The sequence below is a fragment of the Rattus norvegicus genome, chromosome 8 (genome assembly GCF_036323735.1).
Source record: "Rattus norvegicus strain BN/NHsdMcwi chromosome 8, GRCr8, whole genome shotgun sequence".
Classification (NCBI taxonomy): Eukaryota; Metazoa; Chordata; class Mammalia; order Rodentia; family Muridae; genus Rattus; species Rattus norvegicus.
This window is the reverse complement of record NC_086026.1, coordinates 11,243,309-11,249,989: the sequence shown is the minus strand read 5'-3', so window position 1 is coordinate 11,249,989 and position 6,681 is coordinate 11,243,309. Positions and strand designations below refer to the sequence as shown.

The 6,681-nt window shown below is 38.1% G+C and overlaps 1 pseudogene; it reads left to right on the top strand.

Annotated features, from left to right (window-relative positions):
- The first annotated feature begins 2,710 nt into the window (after nt 1–2,710).
- Nucleotides 2,711–4,662, top strand: Hnrnpa1-ps14 (heterogeneous nuclear ribonucleoprotein A1, pseudogene 14; annotated as a pseudogene).
- Nucleotides 4,663–6,681: the final 2,019 nt, after the last annotated feature.

The window sequence follows — 6,681 nt, the reverse complement described above, 5'->3', positions numbered from 1 at the left end:
AGTGGGAATTCGGGAAAGGAAAGTAGGTATGTTCTGTTTATCTACTGCCAGGATGGGTCAGTGTATAGCTGAGTATGTGGACAAACACAAGGAGCATGAAAACACCCAGTGTAGACATTTATGATGCTGGCATAGCACAGATACATACAGACAGACCTGTCCTCATATGGTCTTACCCCTGACATTGATCTGACTTCTGCATATTCCTGATGCACAGAGAACAGTGGAGATCAGTGCTTCAGACAATGTGGCTTTTTATGATAGGCATCCGTGTATCCAGGCTGTGACTTGTTTCTCAGTTAATTTGTTTTCAACAATTCACATGCTAAGAACTGTTTTTCACCCTCTCATTTATATTGCAATTTTTTCTGTGATGATTTGAATTGTTAACTTGACACACCCCACATCAATCACCTCATGAGAATTTCAGTGAGGGTTAGTCTGTGAAGAACTTTACTTAATTGAGTCTTTGAGGCAGAAAGATCCACCCTGTAGTCTTTGAACTATACACAAGTGAAAAGAGCCAGAAATGCAGTAGGCATGCATTCCTTACTTATCACCACTGTTTGCAGCAGACACAATGTGACCATCTTTGATTTAAGTACTTCATTCCATAGGGTCTAACTGGAAATTGTAAGATAATATTGGCTTCTTTCCCCTTAGGTCAATGTTTAAGGTTATTCTACTCTAGAAATAGATATGAAACTAGGACATCTTTGTATTTTAAATTTTTCTTGCATTAGGGAAAGTTTGTGTCATTTTGATATTGTGCAGAATACAAATGATCTAACTTCTGCTCCCTCCATATTTGACTTGGCTCTTTTAACTCCCTTCTTGGCCAATACATGGAATCTTCTTATCTTACAAAATTAAAACTATTTTCTATTTGTTTTAAATTTAGAGAAATTTGCTGATTTCTGCCAAAAAGCATCCAGTTCTTAAAACAATTCATACCAGACTCCCCCACATCTCTTTTGAAAAACAGATATTAAAAATTAAAAGATTAAAAAATTCAATTACCATAAAGTAAAGACATCTTGACTTATAAGGTAGTAAGTCTGTATAAACTATGGAAAAACATTAAAAAGATATACATAGTTGTTACTTGACTTTGCAGGCATGTAAATATATTCATACTTAATTTTAAATCATTACAATATGTAGGTTAAAGAGTTTACAGAGGGGGCACTAGCATGTACTGCTGCACTTTGCAGGGAGGAGATAGGGACATCTTCCTCCTATGTCAAAACCCAGAAAATTTATGCAGTAATTTCTTTTTAGTTATTGCACTTCTTCTTATTTCTTTTTTTAACATATCTCTATTTGTCATTAATTCAATCTCTCTCTACAGAGGTCATCAAATATAAAAAGGGATATTGTCCTAAAATATTGTTCTAGTATATTGCTAGAATCACAAAACAAAATTTGGACTTTTTAACAAACTCCTCATAGTATTTTTGAATCTTAGCATTATGATATAAAGATGCAAAATTGGTAACTATGCCAAGACTAGTAAGATAGGTAATTGGAAACAAGTGTTATAGAGTTATTTAAAACGAATTTGATGTGATTTGTGCCTTCTGACAAAGAAAGCCTGAATTATGAGTCAATATTCTTGCATTTTGTAATTCTCATCAATCTTAGCCTATCATTTATGACACAAAGACTATTGTGATCCCATTGTAGTATATGAACTTTTTCACCAAACAAAACAAACTAAAACAAAACTTGTAAAACTTGTATTCAAGTAGCTTCTATAAAAGGTCACTCAGACCAGTACATTACATTTGGTGAATATATAAAAACATGATTTAAAATATTAGAATAAATAGTTATTGAGACTTAACTAAGTAGCCAACTATTATGGGTTCTTAAAGTTTAAAAACAATAACAAAAGCAGCAGCAACAACAAAAGCAAACAAACAGAAAAAGCAAAAACAAAAGCAAAGAATCACTGCAGCTGTCTCTACTCTTTATTACTTTATGTGGTTTATTCATTGGACTTCCAGTTTGACAACAGAGTCCCTCTTCTCCTAGCTGCTCTTCTGCTGCTAACTATATTTTAGGAATCCTTGAGGTTACCATTCAGCTGAAAACATTCAGCCTCTTGCTATATTTCTATAGTGATATAGAGTAAAATCCACATAAATTTCCGGGACAATGGAGCATCCGCATTTCAGCTGCTGATAGGTAGGAGGATTGGCAATTCTGAGATGAGTAACAGTCCTGGATCAGTCACTCTAACGTTCTTGCATGTTACAAAAACAGGAAGGGTACAAAGAAGTGTGAGCTCATTTTCAAAGTGTACCCAGTATGCCCTTCTAACCTAAATTTATTTTTAAAAGACTTATATCTACTTACCATATTAATGAGCATTCTCATGTGTGTGAGACTTATTGGCTTTAGGAAAGATTTCATTAAATCCCCAAATTAAATCAGAGCTTCCTATCTTACTCACATAAAATACTCTATAATTTTTCTTCTCAGCAATTATCACATTTTATAATTGCATAATGATATGATTGCATGATTAATATCTATATTAAATTCAACTTGCATAGGTAGCTATTGAATTTATTTTGAGAACCAGACAGAGTGCTTATCATTTTTTACTTTTAATAACTCTTGGGGCACGTTCGTTAACTTATTCATTTCTGCTCTTTTACGCTGCAGAGGAAGCATTGCTGAAGGCTCTCATCACCTTGCTGTCATGTCTAAGTCAGAGTCTCCCAAGGAGCTGGAACAGCTGCTGAAGCTCTTCAACAGAGAGATGAGCTTCAAAACAACCAATGAGAATCTGAGGAGCCATTTTGAGCAATGGAGAACACTCACCAACTGTATGGTAATGAGAGATCCAAACACCAAGAGATACAGGGACTTTGGGATTGTCACATATGCCACTGTGGAGGAAGTGGGTGGTGCCATGAATGCAAGACCACACAAGATAGATGGAAGAGTTGTGGAACCTAAGAGAGGTGTGTCAAGAGCTCAGAAGCCAGGTGACCACTTAACTGTGAAAATATTTTTGTTGGTGGTATTAAAGAAGCACTGAAGAAAATCACCTACTAGATTATTTTGAGCATTATGGAAAAATTGAAGTGATAGAAATTATGACTGTGCCCATGTGTTAGAGACAAACGCTAAAGGGCCCAAATGAGGAAGCCTCAGTTTCACTTCGGAGTGAGAAGAAAGCAACAACAAGTTGGGAGAGAGAGAGGAACAGGGAGTGAAAGGAGATGGGGGTTGGGGGAAGAGGGGAACATGATCTGGTATTGGGTGGGGGAAAAGCACTGATGCCCTGAGGGCCAGCAGAAAGAATGAAAACCGGCAACCTTGGGGGGGGGAGGAGTTGGGAGCACCCTCCCAAATGTACCAGAGACCTGGGAAGTAAAAGACTCTCAGGACTCAAAGCAGGGGACCCTAGAAATGCCCCAAAGAGGGGAGAGGGAACTTGTTGAGCCCACCTCCAACAGGAAAACATGGCATCAAGTGAGGGATGGAGCTGCTATCCCACAGTCAAAACTCTGACTCACAATTCTTCCTGTCTTAAAGAAATGCAGGGAAGGAAATGGAGAAGAGCCTGAGGAAAAGAAGGTCCAGTGACAGGCCCAAAGAGGGATCTAGCTCAAGGGGAGTCCCCAAGACCTGACACCATTACTGAGGCTATAGGGTGCTCACAAAGAAATGGAGCTATCACGACTGCCCTCCAGAAGACCTAACAAGCAGCTGAAAGAGTCAGATGCAGATATGTGCACCCAAACAATGAACAGAAGCTGGAGGAAGCTGAGGATGTGGGCAAATCTATAGGAGGACCAATGGTCTCAATTAACCTGGGCCCGTGAGATCTCTCAGACACTGGATCACAACCAGACAGCATAGAGCAGCTGATATGAGGCCCGAAGACATATACAGCAGAGGACTCCCAGGTCTGGTTTTAATCAGAGATGTACCTAGCCCTTAAGAAACTGGAGGCCCCAGGAAATTTGGAAGTCTGGTGGGATGGGAGTCTCTCATATAGGGGAGTGGGGAGGAGGTATGGGATGTGGAACATGTGGAGAGTGGACCAGGAGGGTAATAAAATCTGGAGTGTAAAGATAAATGAATAAATAAATAAATTAATAAATAAGGAAAGGAAGGAAAGAAGAAAGAAAGAAGGAAGGAAAGAAAGAATAAACATAAAAGATTTAGAAAAGAGAATAGAAAAGAGAAATTATGACTGACAGAGGCAGTGGAAAAAGGAGGGATTTTGCTTTTGCTTTTGCTTTTGACACCTTTGATAACCATGACTCTGTGGATAAGATTGTTATTCAGAAATACCATACTGTGAATGGTCACAACTGTCAAGTACGAAAGGCTCTGTTGAAGCAAGAGATGTCTAGTGCTTCATCCAGCCAGAGAGGTAGAAGTGGTTCTGGAAACTGGTGGTGGTTGTGGACGCAGTTTTGGAGGCAAAGACAATTTTGGTCAAGGAGGGAACATCAGTGGGTGCCACTGAATTTGGGGCATAGATGTGTAGAATTAAGATGCCCTCTTGTTGAATTTTTGTTGTTGTTGTTGTTTTTTGTTTTGTTTTTTTGTGTTTTTGATGAGTAACATGTTCCTCCCTGTCTCTTTTGTTCATTTTCACTTGGAAGTCTATGTTAGACTATATATTGGAATGGCTACTCCAGTTTGTTTCTTAAGTCCATTTGCTTCAAAAATATTTTTCAGCCCTTTATAATAAGATAATGATTATCTTTGTTGCTGGGATGTACAGCCAAATGATGGATTCTGTTTATATATCCATTCTATTAGCCTATGCTTTTTTACTGGGGATCTGAGTCTATTAATGGTGAGAGGAATTAATGATTGTTACTTACTGTTATTTTGACATTTTTGGTGGCTGTGTGTGTGTGTGTGTGTGTGTGTGTGTGTGTGTGTGTGTGTGCCTCACGCAGACCCCACTGTGCAGGTTCTGATTTGGGTAAAAACTACTCTTCATGTTGTGTCCTATCAGACTCAGCTGGGGGTTGAGTCAACCAGGCTGTCCCAGGTTGACCAACTGGGGTGATGGGTGGATGCAAATAGGATGGGTGCTTGGGCAGAATTTCAAGCTGGGCATCTGAAAAGTTCCACTTGGAAGAAGACACTTGGATCCCACAAGGTTCCTAATGACCAGAGAGGTTTCTCTCTCTATGTATTAGTTTCACAAACACATATGTAAACACAGATACACACAAACAAAAACATGTATACTTACACACACACACACACACACACACACACGCACACACAAACACTCACAACTCTATATTTAAATGTATCCCTAGTTGATAGATGTAAAGTTTTCTGAGAATATAGCTTCTGATTTATTTACTTTTCTAATATGTATAATCATATGATTAATATGTTTCTGATCATGTAATACCTGAACCATTCTTGCTTAACTCTGAACCACTCTTCTTTAACTTTGACATGTTTAAAACTTTTGAAGAGAGTTTTTATATAAGGCCTATTGTTTAGAGAGACTATTTTCCAGCAAGACTTTTAAAGATTGTACAGATTAATTACTGTTTTCTAACCAAGAGTACAGTAAGTACATATTCCTGACTTCCATGTTCAGTACCCATTGGGTGGCTCAATAATTTCAACTCATGTTTCTCCAATGTCCTGGGACCACCTGAGTATGTACCCAATGTGGCCTTTGCAATCCCTAAAGTAACATTTCAGTTTAGCACAGGCTGACTCTCACTATGTGTCTGAGGTTTAAAAAAAATCAAGGATATAATGTCTAAGTTTCCTAATGCTGGTGCCATTTCTGCACTTACACCATGTTGCTTCTCCCTGATTCTTTGAGCCAGAGAAAGATGCCCAGGGATCAAGATTCAACGATCCTCTCTAATGAGAGAAGCTGCAAAGTAAGTGACAAAAAGAATACAATATAAAAGAAACTAAATAATGTCTGATGCTTTTTGCAAACTTTAATCTGCCTCCCTCAGCAATTTATCCCTTATTAGCTTTGTTCTACATTTGCGTTAATGGCACATGTTATAAAAAAGAAACTACTTGGGCTGGAGGGATGGCTCAGTGGCTAAGAGCACCGACTGCTCTTCCAGAGGTCCTTAGTTCAAATTTCAGCAACCACATGGTGGCTCACAACGTCTGTAAATGAGATTTGATACCCTCTTCTTCTGTGCCCAAAGACAGCTATATTGTATTCATACATAATAAATAAATAAATAAATAAATAAGCTACTTAGTAAGTGAACAAGCTCAGCTTTAGTCACATTTACATAGCAGTCACTCTCAGCATGTGCCCCTTCCCACCTCCTATACCTCTCGCAAACACATTCATTTACAAGTAACTGCTGCACACTGCCACACTTTTTATCCTTATAAATTAATTTTTACTTTCTAAAATTTTATGTCTGTGTTACAATTTTGCATTATACATTTATTTTTATCTTGATAATTACACTAAACATAATTACTTTGAGATTTATCCTCAAATTTAGTCTTGGTTAACCTGAGATCCGGATCCCGGAGGCAACTCCAAAAGACACAGTGGGTTACATAGGAGAAATGTAACCACTGATTCAGTGGGGTTTGTTTAATACAGGAAGCCTCATTAAGATGTGAAGGCCCAACTGTTACAGCGGAATATTGTTATAGTCTGCATAATGAAGTGGATAGCTATGGCAA